The sequence below is a fragment of the Aricia agestis genome, chromosome 20 (genome assembly GCF_905147365.1).
Source record: "Aricia agestis chromosome 20, ilAriAges1.1, whole genome shotgun sequence".
NCBI classification, from domain to species: domain Eukaryota; kingdom Metazoa; phylum Arthropoda; class Insecta; order Lepidoptera; family Lycaenidae; genus Aricia; species Aricia agestis.
In genome coordinates, this window is record NC_056425.1 from 13,463,316 (window position 1) to 13,480,946 (window position 17,631).

At 36.0% G+C, this 17,631-nt stretch overlaps 1 protein-coding gene across 1 annotated transcript in view; it reads right to left on the minus strand.

Annotated features, from left to right (window-relative positions):
- Positions 1–15,510, minus strand: part of LOC121736927 (ras-related protein Rab-23) — a 55,894-nt gene extending 40,384 nt beyond the window's left edge. The window contains exon 1 of the mRNA XM_042128395.1: positions 15,309–15,510. The gene's annotated coding sequence lies outside the window, so the exon portion shown is untranslated. The remainder of the gene's footprint in view (positions 1–15,308) is intronic.
- Between the last annotated feature and the right edge of the window lie 2,121 nt (positions 15,511–17,631).

Consider the following 17,631-nt stretch of genomic DNA (forward strand, 5'->3'; position numbering starts at 1 on the left):
GGATGTGTATTAAAATAAAATTTCAAAAATCTTAAACATATTTTATGTATAATATTATAAAAAATCCAGAAATATATCAATGGAATGAACATTTTAGTTCTAATACGATTCAACAGATGGCGTTTTATTTCTTACTTTATTGTAACATAGAACTAATCATACTTATTAGTTAGTATGTTTTTGTTTATAGTTTTTAATACGTTAGAATATGATGTTTAATAATATTATAAAAATATTATATATATACTAGCTGTTGCCCGCGACTTCGTCCGCGTGGACTTTAGTTTATAGCGCGCGGTGTCAACAAAATTTGTGTCAAATTTAAAAACTTTTTAAAACCCTAGTAAGTGGTACCCCTCTTAGGGCCGCGCTACACCGGAATGGCAGCGCTGAAAGTGCTCGCCTCGCCGCTGCCATTCCGGTGTAGCGCGGCCCTTAATTAATCAAAATACCCAAAAACAGCTGTGCAGTGTGCACATAATCTATACTAATATTATAAATGTGAAAGTATCTCTGTCTGTCTGTCAGTCTCGCTTTCACGCCAAACGCCAAAACTACCGAACCGATTGTAATGAAATTTTGTATACAGATAGTCTAAAGCCTGAGAAAGGACATAGGCTACTTTTTTACTGGAAAAAAGGGTTGTAAGGGTCGTAAATTTGTTCAAAAAATTCATAATAGATGGCGCCGTGCGTCTTCTACATCGCGCTGACGCTTGCTCAAAAGTCTTTCTATAAGAGGTGGTATCATCTTACATTTAAGTCTCGATTTTTTTCGATTGTTATATCTATTCTACGGTATTAAATAACTCAATATCTGTGCAGGCAGTGACGTAACCTTAAGACCAAATTTCACCAACGACTGTTAAAGTTAATGATCGAATTAGTATCACGTTAGCTGTTTCGTTTTTCATATGAATGAAAGAGAAGACAGGACATTTTAACAAGCTGTTAACACTAACAGACGTTGGTGAAATTGGGGCTAAACCTATCAATGATAAATAGTTTATGGGTAAAGTTGTGTAATTGAGGGGCTAAATATGCTTTGAAATTTGGCATAAAATATAAAGTTTAATATAAAAAATAAAGTACTTATTGTGTGCACACTACACAGCTGTATTGATTTAAGGGGTACCAGGGTTTTTTTATAAAAGCTTTTGACACCAATTTTGTTGACATCGCGCGCTATAAACTAAAGTCCACGCGGACGAAGTCGCGGGAAACAGCTAGTCTGATATATAAAAATAAGTCGGGTTTTCCGCTCCTGACGCTATAACTCCAGAACGCACGAACCGATTTCCACGGTTTTATATTCGTTGGAAAGGTCTCGAGCTCCGTGAGGTCTATAGAAAAAAAATCAGAAAAAACTTCAAGAGAAAAGCAGGAAAACAGGGAAAATCATTTTATGGCAAAACAACATGCCGGGGCAGCTAGTAATATACAAACACTATTATGTATAATCTAGTTAGGTAGATACCTATTATGAGTGAGGGTCCGTATCCGTAATATAATGGTACTAATTACGCGGTTCCCATGTAAGAATGGCGCGAACTGGTCACCTGTTACAGAACATCTTGATAACTTGCTACTATGTTTGCTTATAATAGTTTTAGACATGAGATTGTTAAAATATAGTTATTATCAAAGAAATTTATTCATAAGAAAATGGTAAATGGATCGGGTTATGTTGAGTCTAGCCAACAGATTTGGACCTAATATGGACTTGATATAAACCGACCAAATAACGTAGGTCCTCCCCTAACTATATTGTAATTTTGCGCTGAGCAGTTCAGTAGGTACCTATTTGACTATTTCCTTGTTTATTTGAGATAAATTATCTTGAACCAAATAAGCATATTTGATATACACTGCAAAGGGTGGTTAGAACACAATATATTATGTATTTCAACGCTTTGCACTAGCCATCGTACAAAAACAGGAAAGGAAATAGTTACGTGACAGAATGTTCCATATACATAATGGAATGATAGTCGTAAGCAGGTGTACCGTGTAACTACACATCTGTCAATCTATTAATACAAAGATCATTGTGGTGTAATTACTAAGCCATGAAGGACTTGAAGTTGCTCGCAATTTCGCTGGCGCGGAAATAATTTTTCCTAACCTATTTTTTTTTTTGACTGCAAAACTATAGTGTCCTTTCCTGGAAAATATTAAAGTATGTTAAGTTCCACTTATAATACAATAACCCTTATGTGATAAGATTAAGAAAGCTTTTGACTTCTATGATTCTGTGGGAAATGCCTGAACGCATAATGTTATTTACCCATTATACCTACTTACATTAAATTCAATTAAAAATAACTGAAAGAAGTTATCTTCTGTAGAGATACTTTCACAATGAACTCTACATTCAAAGGGACACAAACACCCCGTTTACTTTGTTACACTGTCATTAAATTAATCTTTTTTATAAGAGGCCATTTATTTTACAAGAATTAAACAATTCCAGTATTTATTTATCGACTCCGTAAAGCTTTGTGTTTGTAGAGCAAGTGTTTGCCGAAACTCTTGACAACGGTGAAGTAAAGTATTTGTCTAACTGGTTCCCGTCAGTTTTCACTTTACTAAGTTTTCTGACCATCTTGGTACAATCTAAGGTAGCGTTTTTCAAACTGTGTGTCGCGATCCCACTGATCAGACACAGAATTTCATGCAATTTTGACATTTTATATGAAGTTTTGTGCCTCGAATCTTGATTTGCCGTTTGCTGGCCGATTCTGTATCGTACATTTGTGAGTTAATCACTGAGTTAGTAACGAAACGGAGGAGTGAGTAACGGAAAGTCTCTGAACTTTTGTATTCACTTGCATACAAAAGTGAGACTTTCCGTTACTCACTTCTCCGTTTCGTTACTAACTCAGTAATTAACTCACTAACTCACAAATGTACGATACAGAATCGGCCAGCAGAAGCATACAAAGCTCCGTCCGAAAAATCGATTAACGTGGCAGTTCGCGACCCATTATTTGATCGGCTTACGTCAAGTCAGTGCCGCTAGGCGATATAATTTAAAATCTAGATTCAAGAGCATGCCAAATAAACACGAGAAAAACATGACGCTCTCGGTGTTGCTGGGTAAAATAATAATGAACATCTATTTAATTTTAGCATGATAAATACGAAGTATGTACCATCAGAGAAATATAGATTCATAGACAAATGGCAGACCGACATAAATTGGCCGCGTAAAGTCAAATCTAACGGGCAGATGACTGCTAACATTAACTAGTCAGCCATCTGCCTTTAAAATTTAAATTAAACAGTTTAGTATTTCTCTGATAGTACATCAAACTGGAGCAAAGTAGAGTTAGTATGGAAAACGATGATTTCGCCAATAGTAGAGTGAATGCAAACGACCTAGCTAGATCATCTGTAAAGTGGATCAGCGGATCAGCTCGTGTGAAGGAGATGACCTACACAATATGAGATGTATGTATGAGGCTGTACAATGAAGAAACAAAACGCTAAATAATTTGGTGTTGAAGATTATAATGGTAGTCTGTGGTCCAGCGGCTTAGAACTTAGCTCTCTCGCTCTTGAATGTCGTGGGTTCAATTCATCCGTTAATCGACATCGAACTTATAAAGAAAGGATAAAGAGAATTTTGTTTTCCTGTAAACTGCGCATATCTTTAGGCACTTAGGCACTATAAAATGAATACATGGCTGGCCTGGTTTCAATCAAACCGGCCACTGCCTCCAAAGTTGTGCGGTGTAGGTGTGAACTCTCACGTCCAAAAAATGCTATTTTTTGGAAAATTATCCAAAAAATAGCATTCCACCAGAGCTGAGCTAAACTACATTGCAACTTACAAGGAATGCGTTGAGTCGCTGCGCTTAACTTTGGTCAGGCAAATGAAATGATTCCATTGGTTCTCAAAAACACATTCATCGTAGACACAACTTAGCTGCGGTGAAAACACACCCGCTAGTGAGGCCGAACTAAAAGTGCCTTAGTGCAAATTATATTATCTGCTCTACTTACCCGTTATATGTGATACATACTTAGAAGTCGGACTCAAAAGTGATTAAGTTAGGTGTTACTCATATTATGTACCGCTTTGGTTCGTCCGCATCATTTGTATGGGGTTATTAGGGATGGCACACGGTAGTTTTATATTATACTTATGAATATTTGGGCTACTTAAACTGGGTTGCACCAACTAACTTTAACTTTAATTGTAACTTTAACTTCAGTGCAAAATGTCAAATCTTTGGGTAAAGTTAAAAATGGACGCCATCAAGACGCCATATTTAACCATAACCATAGAGCTCGTCAAGGTTTTAAATGCACGTGGCGAAAAAATGAACTAACGCTGTCATCATACAAAAACGCCATTTTTGATAGTTCTCCTTTACCAGTAGCGCCCCCGCCCACGCGCATTTATAACCTTGTTGGATCAGCTGTTATCTGTCAATTTCTCCGGGCAAAGTTAAGGATAAAGTTAAAGTTAAATTTGCCTTAACTATAACCATAAATTTAACTTTAAATTTAACTTTACCCACGCCTCTGGTGCAACCCAGTCTTAGAGTCAATTCACATTGCAATTTGCAAAGTAGCAATGGCTTCATGATACATTTTATAATGTATCATGAGCCTCGAAAAAGGCAGACCTACATGGACGACATAATATATGTCCGTCAATTTATATTCTTGTGTATAAAATCAAAAGTTTTGAATTTAAAAATGTAAATATATTGCATTGCATCGACGCGACACGTTGAAGTCTCTTCTAGGTTAATTTCCAACAAATTGTTTGCTATGTTATTTTCCTAATCAGTAAAGTATCGAATTCCTCTTATGTTCTCACATAAGTCACACAAAATGACGAAAGTCTTGCGAAAAATGTTTAACTACATAATAAATTACTGAGATACTTGCACTAAATTTTACTGATTCCTAAAAAATCATAAACACTACCAAAGAATAGGATTCCCTTTTTTTCTTTTATAGGACAAAGAAACCTTAGAGAAACCTAACGAGTTTGGATTAAATTTGGTGAAACCATAACATTATTTTGTACATAATTATTATAAATACCTTATAACAGCGACATTGAGCCGTATTTCATTGGTCAAATGTACTATGCTGTATTGTATTTAAATGGTAGATTCCCTTTTTTTTCTTTTTTATTTACCTTTTAGCCTCAACCCTAAAGGTGATCCCCTGCGAGGTGTCCGTTAGCCTCCTTCAAGCGTGACGGTACATTGTACAACCAAATCACCAAATATATGACTCCTGTTCACTTATATTGCCCTGTAGTAAAACTTATAACTCCATACTAATAACAGCGTAAAAATAAAGTGGAATATATGCAAGAAAAGTGTATACTTATTGCTATAAAAACAGCGTGTTTGTCTGTCTGTGCCTATGAAGCTCTTAGGGTGAAGCCAAACGAGCGTAATTTGTGAGTTGTGAGTCGCAGAATTTCGGCTGGCAGAAATTCTGCTGCATTCAGTTTCATACAAAAGTCCTGTTTGATTCATACGAGCGTAATTTTGTGATTCATGATTTGTATGAAAAGATATTTACGCGACCGAAATTCTGCGACTCACGACTCACAAAATTACGCTCGTTTGGCTTCACCCTTACTGCCGCACTCAGAAAGGCTTTATATTTTTAAGAAAAAATGTTGACAGCATATTAAGTTCAGTTCAAAAATTCATTAAGTAAATGAAAGTTAAAGTCTACGTGCGTCCATTAAATAAGTTCATTAATGTTACACTGTATTTGCGAGAAATAATAATGTTAAAATCCATTGCAAATAAATGGTATAAATTAATGAACTCATTTCTTATGGAGCAAGTATACAAAGGAACATCCGCTGATTTCTAATGGAGGTTACTGGTTGCTTATGTTTAGTCTCAAAGAAACCAGCAAACCAACCTGGATCATGTCCATTCACTTGCGATGGATTGAAACGATCTATCGCAAATTAATGGCCGACCTTAAACGTACGAACCGATTTTAGTTCAGTTGTTCTGTGAGTGTTCTTAGCATTCTTCGTTTTTCGCTATTTTTCTGCTGCTATGCTATTTATCTATTTTTAAATGTCTACAACTTTTTTTAATAATTATTATTAGCCATAAACAATAACTAGCTGTCAACAAGTTTAATTAGCACTTAGTAATCTAAGCACACTATACTTTCTCGCTTACAAAGCGTTGCGTTTTTGCAGCGAATATTTCAATTTTCTCATGACTGGGCAAAAAGTATTTATCGTCAGACGTCAGGCATTTAATTCTTGGATATGTGTCGTTAATGAAAGCCAGTCTCGAGGTCTTGAAACGCCATGCGTTCTTTCGATTGTTTCTCTGTTTATTAATCTGTGACTCTAAGGGCGGATTCAACCAAACTGGAGTAAAATTTTACTCGAGTATAACTGTCTCCTAATCTAAGAGTAAGCTGGTTTTGCGTTTTTCCAACTTCTAATCCAAGAATTAGGGAAATTACACGGGAGTAAATATTTACACGGGCTATTTTGGTGGAGCAAATATTAAACTGAGAATAGTTGCACAACAGGGTGTCAACATGATAGTTATACTCTTGTACCTTCAAGTTTGGTCGAATCGGGCCTTATACATTTATTTTATTTGAATATTTATTTCAGGCATCTAGGCCCATAATACAAATACCTGACAGACTAACATACATATTCATATTATAATAAATACCTTAGGACTAACATACATATTATTATTATATATATATAAAACTACACTTTGTCACATGTTGACGGCTACGTAACGCGCTTCGTTCCGGAGTCTCCCCCGGAACCTCCGGTAGACCACATCCATCGGCCAGAACTCCGGCGCCTCAAAGGTCGAAAGAAGATTCGTCGGTACTCTCACCACAAAGGAACTAAAGTCAATTTTGTGGCGAGACTGCAGACGCTCGATCCTCAATAATATGTGCATGTAGAGAACTTGAAAGATGTGTGACTTTTTTGAAAGATACTTGAGAAATGGGGGTCTTTGTCTGTCTGTTTGGCTGTCGGTCTCATTATTTTTTTACTCTTAGACCGCTGAACCGATTTTGATGAATTTGGTATAGAGATACATACTTATCTATTTCTAATACTGGGAAAGGACGGACATAGGATATACAGGGTGTAACAAAACTAAGTGATAATACTTTAGGATGTGTATGTTTTCCTTGTAGAGAGTTCGCTGTGAAAGTAGCAGCGCTAAAAGACTAAACATTTTTTTCACTTTTGTATGGGGAAACTCGTGACGCTCGCGCTGGAGCGCTTTGCCCATACAAAAGTGAAAAAAAAATGGTCTTTCAGCGCTGCTACTTTCACAGTGAACTCTTTACAAGGAACACATACACACCCTAAAGTATTATCACTTAGTTTTGTTACACCCTGTATACACACTTTTCATCCCCGAAAATGTACGGTTCTCCTGCGGTAAGAGATTCATCTCTATTGCACAGTCATGTAAGCATAAAATCTGTAAATGATATTCAATTTGACAATAAGATTACCGATCCATTATTTATAATAACAAACGATTATTTAATTAGTAGAATCACCGTCATGGCGGATTTCTGTGGGCATAGAGAATGTATAATGACCAAGTCTAAAGTCTACTCAAACTACAAGTCAAAGTGATCCTTGTTTCGTCGATACGAAGGTCCTGTAGAGGTAAAATAATTTTGAACACACCACGTGCGATGTTGACTTTATGACCGTCATAACGTAGAAGACTTTGCAATTCTACAGATTTTATACTCATGTTATATTTCGCGTCTTTATTTTGATGTACCTAGATTTTTAGACATCTTTTTGACAGACTTTGAACAAGACTTTGTTGAAATCTCACCGCCGCGCCGCACTCAGAGACATTTAATTATGATTAACCTTTAATTTAATGAAGTCAAGTTTGACAGATAATGTAATGGGCTTATGTCAAAATTTTGAATTAAGTAGTTACAGAATTAATGTTCCACTCTGAGTGAGACAGTTAATCTTCTTGTGCCTAAAGGTGTCTCTTCACAATGGTCCATGCTGGCTCACAACAAGCCATCACCATTGCATAGTCGCGCGAGTGTCTGTGAGACGGAGTTTAAGAGCCCATATGACCCTAACTTGACTACATACTTTAACCTATATCTCAAAATCTGTAAGGTCTAGAAAACTGATTTTTTGACACAAGTAACTTCAGTTCATAAAGATTAAATGCTCAAGACGAAAACACGATTACTGAAAAAACGCTCGATAGTTTCTTTTTTACAAAAAACCTTGTTTTAGACACATTTTTGCTTTGATCTTCGAAGTTTGCTGTCTTTTCTTTAATATTTTTTAATATCTAAAAAGGTATTGATAAAACCTAAATTTGCTCAAAACACTTTTTTTATAATCATTATGGTTCGTCTTTTATTCAAGTAAAATTAACTCGGCGATGATTCCGCGCCGTCCTTTTTCACCTGGCATATGAAAGACGGGCGTGAGTGTGAAGAGAGAAGGACGATGTTGATTTTTAGAGTCAGGTGAGCTCATGGTGTATGATGGCCGGACAATTTCCAAGCGGGCGCGCAATGGCGTGGCCATTGTGGGCCATTGTGTACATAAAAGAATCCATGCTGATATAAATGCCAAAGATGGCCCGGGAGCCAGGTTCATTTTTGGTCAATTTCCTCTGAAGCGAAACTTTGTAAAATACATAAGGGACTTATACTTTGAATACTAGCGACCGTCAGCTTAGTCAAAATCTTCACTAAATAATTCAAAATTATTATTTCATAGTAGCTAAGTAATGAGTAAGTGAAGTTCAAATGGCATAATGTAATTTTAAAGTTCTGTGCCTGGTTTAAATTTTCATTATATAAATAGTCTGCTTCAAAACTATCATAATAATTCACAAGTTCATATAAGGCTCTTGCCAAATACATTCAAATTAATTTAGCAAGACAAAAAGTGCGATCTAATTATATGAAATGACTGTTACTGCTATTGTCGATCTACATAAGTGGAACGAATATGGAGATCGCCGTTAGAAATTAAAACCAACATGGCCGACGATGCTTAATTAATTATTGCGATAATTGTATTCAAGAGTTATTCGACTAGCAAATATCAAGTAACTATAGTTAATTGAAATCAGACCGTTCAAGATAGGACGAAAATTTCAAGGAAAACGGCAAATGTTACAAAACTAAGTAAGTGTTAATACTTGGATGTGCATGTGTATCTTTTAGCGCTGACAGAGTAACTTTTTTCAAATCATTGCATGAACAAATACATTGGTGTTCTCATAAAACCAAACAAGTCAAAAATTACTGTTTCAGCGCTGCTCACAATAAATCTATATAGGGACACAATATGTACTATGTGTTTATACACTCTATAGTAGCTATACAGATTGCTTGGGCTCAGTTTCTGAGGTATTTGTCAGGAGTTTATCTATTCAATAGCGTTGTCGATAGTTTATGTCTTGCTAGCCAATCATAAGTCAAAATCTGTGGACACCGGGCGGAATACAGTTATTACTTCGGTTTTTGTTACAACCTGTATCTGCTATTCTGAATAACTGGTAAGGATAATACAAGTTTACACGTGTCAAATGTTTACATGTGTATTGTATTTTCAACCGAACCTAATGTTCGTAACTTTTGACACGAGGCTTGACTATTTTCAAAATGGATTTTACAAAAATTTACTATTTCTGGCTGCCTAGAATTTAATCCCTGTTTCATATAGATTTAAAATTAACTCTAGATAAATTTCCAACTATACACCAAATCAATTCACTGCCAAATTATTTAATTTGAGGAAAACAATGCAATCAACAACGATTACAATTTACAAGTGAAACTGACATTTGACGGCGATGACGTAACGACGACAATCACCAGTGACAATCACAGTCACGGTGGATTGGCGGGAAATCGGGAGCGTCGATGAACAAATATGGTCATTACCGCGTATGGTCAAGATCTTTGTTTGAGCTTCGTGGTCAAGATATAAGGTTGGTAAATAATAATTTATTTGAGAGATATTATAAACATCAACATTGTCTAAGATAAAAAATCTAGAAAGATTTTACTGAAAAGGTTATACCTTTTTTTACATAATGGAAAAAAATTGGCTTTAAATAGGAAATATTATGCAAAGGATCCGACCTACTAGCATTTTTTCTAACGTATTCGACAAGCACAAAAAACCCTACATTTAAAGTACATCGTCTGTGAATCAATTTATTAGGATTAGTCCGACCGCGGTAAGACTTATCCTAATAAATTAAAAAATAATTAATAATCATTAAACTATGAATAACCTTTAATTAAACATTTAATTATGATTAACCTTCAATATAATGAAGAGTTTGACAGATAATGTATGTATGGGGCTTACGTCAAAATCTTCTCTTAATTGCAGTTAATTATTAATTGTCTCTGAGTACGACAGTTAGTACAAAATTAACGCATTCGCAAACTAAACTTTGGTGGCGATTTTTGCCATTATATTATAATCTAGCTGCTACTAAGCATAAAAATTTCCCATTGTTAATTAAAGACAATAACTCTTTCAATGATAACATTTAGAATAACATATAAATATTCACATGGTCTTGGCAGCGTCATAAAATTGTTATTTTATTGTAATTGTGTCATAATTGTATCTAAATGGTTGGAATGCGCAATATTTTGTATGATATTAATATTCATACATTATAATATGCCGTTTCTTTTAACGATAGTGAGAGCTAAACTTTCGGTGATTTTGGAATATTTTACCCCCAAGTCCCAACAGGTGACGCAACTGCGCTAAAAGGGGTATTACATGTTTTTAGATGAACGATCATGTGTATAGATAAAGGTTTGTAAGAAGTATCTATACAGTACGAACCACAGAATATCATAAACTATTGATAATAATAATCAAACGTCCTCATAGATCTTATTAAATATCAGACGATAAGCATTAAGCACACACAATTTTTACAAGATCTGTTTCGATCGGCAAAGAGGAAATTCGGCAACAATTCCTTTGTGTCGCCTTTCCATCTTGATTGTATCTTTATGTGTTTCTTGTGTACAGTAAAGAGTTAAATAAATAAATAAAACAGAAATATTTTATACATATTACCAGATATAAGGATATAAACGGTACGGAATACGGATTGGATAAATAAGATGATCTACATAAATTACAAAACTATTTCCCGTCAAGCCTGTTTTGGTATAAATAGATATTTGTTTTTTTTTTTATTTATAACGGTTAAATCATAATTGAGATGTTGAAATGCTTTCATGAACATAAAGCAAAGTAGATCCATTGCGCCAAAATTTGAACTCCATTGCGCCAAAATTTGTTAATTGCGCGGGAACCGTACATTTTTCCGGGATAAGAACTATCCTATGTCCTTTCCCGGGACTCAAAGTATCTGCGTACGAAATTGTAGAGCGACAGACACACTTTCGCATTTATAATATTAGATGGGATTTTCATATTAGCTGGGAATACAAAAAAAATCAAAAAAATCTTCTCAATGTTTTTCAGGAACCATTGTTAAAATTTAAAAATACTGACTCGATTTTAAGATAAAAAAAATTTTGGTTGATTAATTGCGTAGTGTTAAATACGTTTTGAGAAAATTTTGCCTTTTTTTTTTACTAATAATAATGAAACTTAATAATGATTTACGACTATTTTAGCACAACTTAAGTCTACGCATTAAAATTAATGTTTCATATATTTATTTATTAGTTCGAAAACTTTCTACTGACGATTTCATAAATCATAACAGGCGAAAGCTCTACACGTGCTGGCTTTTTGGACCAATTTGTTCTATAGACATTAATAAAAAACATTTCCTTTCTTTTTAAATGGGATAATTGTATGATAATGATATTACTTTTGATAATGCCTCCGTGGTTCAGCGGTTATGAGTGTGGTCGTGGGTTCGATTTCCGCGTTGGAAACATGTTATTTCCAAGTTTGGTTAGGACAAATTTGGGCATGTAAAAGTCGGTCCTGCGCAGATCTCTCGCCAGTCGTGTCGGTCTTCCGTCCCACTGGGTTATGAGAAGTAAAAGGAATAGAGAGTGCTCTTGTGTACTGCGCACATACTCGGGCACTATAAAATTACTCCTGCGTAACTGGCCTGGTTTCATTGAAACCGGCCACCGTTACCAAAACCAGTGTGGGAGTTAGTATTATTTTGAAGACTTCTATGGCTCAGTGGTTGAGCGTGTTGTCAGCGCTCAAGGCAGGGGTCGCGATTTCAAATCCCGTTAACGGAACAAATTAAACTTTCCTAAATTCCTAGGTCTTGGATGTGTATTAATAAATATATACTCAAATTATGTATCAATTAATAAAAATCTGAAATACTATATGCATAAGTAGTATAAAAGTATTAAATATATTTCCGTTGTCTGGTACCCGTAACACAAGTCCTTCAGGTACTTAGCACGGGGCCAGACTGACGTGGTGTGAAGCGTCCATAGATATTATTACTGCAATGTTTTCACGCTCGAGGCAGCACCAGCACAGACCTAGTAAACGAAAAGTTTTGTTCGACGTTTGACAACGTTTCTGTCAATTTTTTAAAATGAAATAAGGGGGCAAACGGGTCACCTGATGGAGAGCAACCTCCGTCGCCCATGGACACTCGCAGCTTCAGAAGAGCTGCAGGTGCGTTGCCGGCCTTTTAAGAGCGAATAGGGTAATAGGGGAGAGTAGGGAAGGGAAGGGAATAGTGGAGGGTAGGGAAGGGAAGGGAATAGGGGAGGATAGGGAAGGGAATAGGGTAGGGGATTGGGTCTCCGGTAAACTCACTCACTCGGCGAAACACAGCGCAAGCGCTGCTTCACTACGGTTTTCTGTGAGCCCGCGATATTTCTCCGGTCGAGCCGGCCCATTTATGCCAAAGCATGGCTCTCCCACGTATAAATATACTATATTCTGATATGACGTGTGCACCATGTTGGATTTTGATCGGATTGTTTACTGTATGTGCTAGTAGCGGCCTCTGCTCCGATTTTTCCATAAAATTCCCTTTTACAAAATAATATAATATTATGTAAAAAAATAACCATAAAATTATTTCGTAGTACTGTTTATGTTAAACAAAACGAAGTACTAAGCTTCGTACTGAAAATCTGTGTGTTTTCGCGCGTGCCAGTACAAGACATCAACGCGCGCGAACTTCATAATAATAATATGTATTGCTACAATTTGTTAAGAGTGCATTATTTTTATTCGACTGCACTTGACGGAGGATTATTTAGACACATTATGTAATAATATGTTATTTAATTATCTATGTTATTTAGATAAATGAAAAATAATTTTGATTTTTCTAAGTATATCCCTATAAATCGAGAAAGGCTAAACCGATTTAGCTAATTTTAGTCTTGAAATAATTGTGTCCAGGGAAGGCTTACATTAGATTGGATACGATATAAAGTTATCGGGCTTATTTATAGGCGTAGGTACTTATTATTTATTTGGGCTGGTCAGATTGGAGCTAGAAAAATCTAATGATTTATATTTTATCATTTTATTTTTCTTTAACGTACCAACTTTTACTTGAGAAAAAAAATAGTTTAAAGCCATATAATATTTGTTTTGTCAATATAAATATTGATTTCAAAGTAATATGTGAATGCAATCATTAAACTTTATTTTAACATTAATTAATAATAATAATAATAATATCTATGGACGCTTCACACCACGTCAGTCTGGCCCTGTTGTAAGTACCTGAAGGACTTGTGTTACAGGTAACAGACAACGGAAATATATTTAATACTTTTATACTATACATATATTTAAGATTTTTATTATATGATACACATATTTAATACACATCCATGACCCAGGAACTTTGAAAACTTTTTGTTCCGTCGGCGGGACTCGAACCCGCGACCCCCGGCTTGAGCTACCAACGCGCTCACTACTGAGCCACAGAGGTCGTCTAATTCTTAATCTAATTGCCGATATCGTTAAGAATTTTTGTCTTCAGTCTGCATTACACTTTAATACTTAATGGTTTTTGTTCGTAGACTATTTTTACTGACTTATTTGTACAATATAATGGCTAGTGTCACCGGGGTGACCTTCGCGTCGCCACGTGCAGGCACGCGGTAGCCACACCGGCATACTAATGTCCACAGATAAAATCAGGGTACAGGATTTAATCTAAAGGATTATGACAGACAGTTTGCTAATCTGTTAAATGTACCATCAAGGAAATTCATTCCTAGGCAGTTGACAGACTGTACGCATGCCCATACATACACTCACTCATTTACTTAAAGGTGGAAGTTGTTTTCGTGGAATATTGCTAAAAATAATAACAAACTAAATTTAGACCCACGTCATTTGGTCGGCTTTTCTTATGTCAATTCAATGTTAGCTGTGATCTGTCGGCTGGGTTTGACGTAACGCGACCAAACTACGTGGGTCCCCCATCTGCCTAAGAATCAACTTCTCTGATAGTATACCCATATCATCAATATCGGTTCACAGGTTTAAGTGTGAAAGGAATTGACTGTTAAGACAGACAGTCAAAAAGACAGAAATCGGCAGACGGCACACATTTAGGTACTGTGTGATTTACGTAAGTATATATTGCGTTTTTCCCAAGATCTTCTCTATGTTATACAGATTTGGTAGAGACTAAAATATAACAAGTAGATGCAGAAACAGAACATAAATACAAGCAAACGAGTAGATAGATCACCTAATATTACCTATAATCGACTATTATTAGGTAGGTACACCTATAAAACTCTATATTAATAATTGTATGTATTAGAATTTAGATATCCTGAGTGGCGAAGTGAGATCGAAAGTTATGAACGCACCTGTTAAGGTCGACGAGTCCTGCAGGTGTACAACTAGGGCTGACACCTGTTTGTATCATAAATTATACAATAGGGTTGCCAAAGACTGGATATAATTTTTTTATTTCAGTATTTTTCGTAGTATAATGAAGTTGCTACTCTACTAGTTAATTTAATTTGAGCCCTGACTCCTGAGCTTCACACAGCAATTAACTGCAATAAAACTATTTCAATTTACCCCATCAATCCCCCAGCGGCAGCCGGCTGACGCATAACAATTGAAAATCTATTGTGTCTGCGATACCCACGATCGAGGTATTAAAACAGCCACTCTACTTTCTTGGTAACACAGATGAGTTGATTATTAGAAACTTTTGTGAACTCTCTATGAGAAAAGTGCTAGAGAAGCTCATAAGGTGTAGCGAAGGCTGTTATTATGTCAAGTTGAGATATAAACTCATTAAAGCTCGCCAAAGCTTCACTTACATGTAATTCGCTTTAGGTGGGTCATAAAAAGCCTCCTTGGGGTATTCACCATTCAACACAACATTGTAACACTGATTCACAATATTTGTATCACAATCACACACAATTTCATTCAGAAATCACCAACAAAACTTTGCGTACGTCCACACTGGTCGGCGGTGTGTTCGAGACTGAGTGATTCGTTCGAAAATTGAATCGGAGTATGCGCGCGCGCAGGCTTCGCCGGGAAAGTTCATCGAACGACTCCGCGTACGTTTTGGATTATCGCGAGATTTGCCGATGCTTATGTCAACACAATATGAAATCCTGTAATAGTATAATTTATTATGGAGATGCTTAATAATATTATTATAGGTTCTCCGTTTATATTATCTCCGTAATATTATTATAGGTACCTATACGTAGGTCCATCGACCATGGTATACCATTCTACCTACGTCATTTGGTCTAATTATGTTAAAAGGTAAGTCTATATTCTCTTTGGGTAAGTCGTCATCTAGGTAACGGCTGGGATTGACAAAACGCGAGCGATATACGTAATCTGACGTAGGTAGGTCTGCCATATTTACCGACTAGGTACCTCTATTTATATTTAATATCTATGCATCTACCAATGAATTAATTTCTTCGATATACGAGGGGAGGTCCAAAAGTTCGCGGAATGAAAGGGTTGTTAATAAAATATAACAATAAATTTATTTTTCCTTATCAATATAATCACCCTTAAGAGTAATACATTTATTTGATCTATGGATTAATTTTTCTAAACCATCGAAAAAATATTTTTTGTCTTTGGCCTCAAAATGCGCCGAAATTGCTTCCTTCACTTCGTTATCGTCGGAAAATTTCTTTCCCCTTAGCTCTTTTTTCAAATTTGGAAACAAATAAAAATTGCTAGGGGCCAGGTCTGGACTGTAGGGTGGGTGAACAAGTGGTTCGAATCCATGCGTGTGAAGAGCAGCCATGGCAACTCGGCTCTTGTGAACCGGCGCGTTGTCTTGCAAAAGCAACACACCCTTGGCCAATTTTCCACGACGTTTTACTTTAATTGCCTCCTTTAACTTTTCCAATATTAATGCGTAGTATTCTCCGGTTATAATCAGTAATATTCCCTCATAATCCCAAAAAACAGTGGCCATCAACTTTCCAGCCGATTCTGACACTTTGAATTTCTTGGGAGGTGGTGAACCCTTTTTGTGCCATTGCATGGACTCCTGTTTTGATTCAGGTTCAAAGTGATGAACCCATGTTTCATCTCCAGTAACAATCCACTCCAAAATCTGCACAGGGTTGTCTCCACACACCTCCAAAAAGTGCTTAGACGCGTCGATGCGCTGCTGTTTTTGAAGCGGTGTGAGCATTCTCGGCACCCATCTTGCACTGACTTTAGTCATGCCTAAGTGGTCGTGCAGGATCCGCAAAATGGTTGTATCTGATACTCCAACAAATGCAGATAATTTTTTTTTCTTTAAACGTGTGTCTTCCAGTACAAGTTTTTCGACTTTTTCGACGATGTCTGATGTGGTGGCCTCAACTGGCCGCCCAGAGCGAGGGTCATCTTCAATTGAATCTCGACCATGTTTGAAAAGTCCATGCCACTTATAAACCATTGTTTTACCAGGGCACTGATCTCCATAAACGGCTTCCATTTCATTTAAAATGGTTTGAACGTTTTTTCCTTGCTTGGTAAGGAATTTTATCACAGCGCGATGTTTAATTTTCTCCATAGTTGCAGTTTGCTTCCGGATTGACTTGTTTAGCAGGCGAGTACTCGTAAACGAATGGCGCTATAGGGTTGAGATTTTATATATATACTAATTATGAGTGCTCAATTAGTATGACACTAAGCGAGCTACCCTATCCCCACTCCATCCCCTCCATTCCGCGAACTTTTGGACCTCCCCTCGTACCTACATACATATCGATGACGTAATAATAATTATACTTAAATGCTACCAAATCAAATGTAGTACTTATTTATTATTCAAGACGTTCATAACAACTTTAGCTGATTTTGTTGAATGTTCTCGTTTGTGTTTAGATAAAGTTCGATTTAATCAATAGATTGTTACATAATAAAGCGGACTATAATAGTGCCTTAATTATTCTTTTAGCAATATGTTTAACAAATACATTGCGTAAAAAATTAGGCACTATAAAACCAAAAAGCACCTTTAGAAGAAAAATGGATCAAAATGTTTTATTCCTGTAATTACCCCGGTATTGCTAGAGTCAATTTATTTTCTTTTTTGCTATCAGATTCTGGTAGACCTATCTAAGAACTTCCTATTATACTTAATAACTATTATTGTTAGTTAAGCGA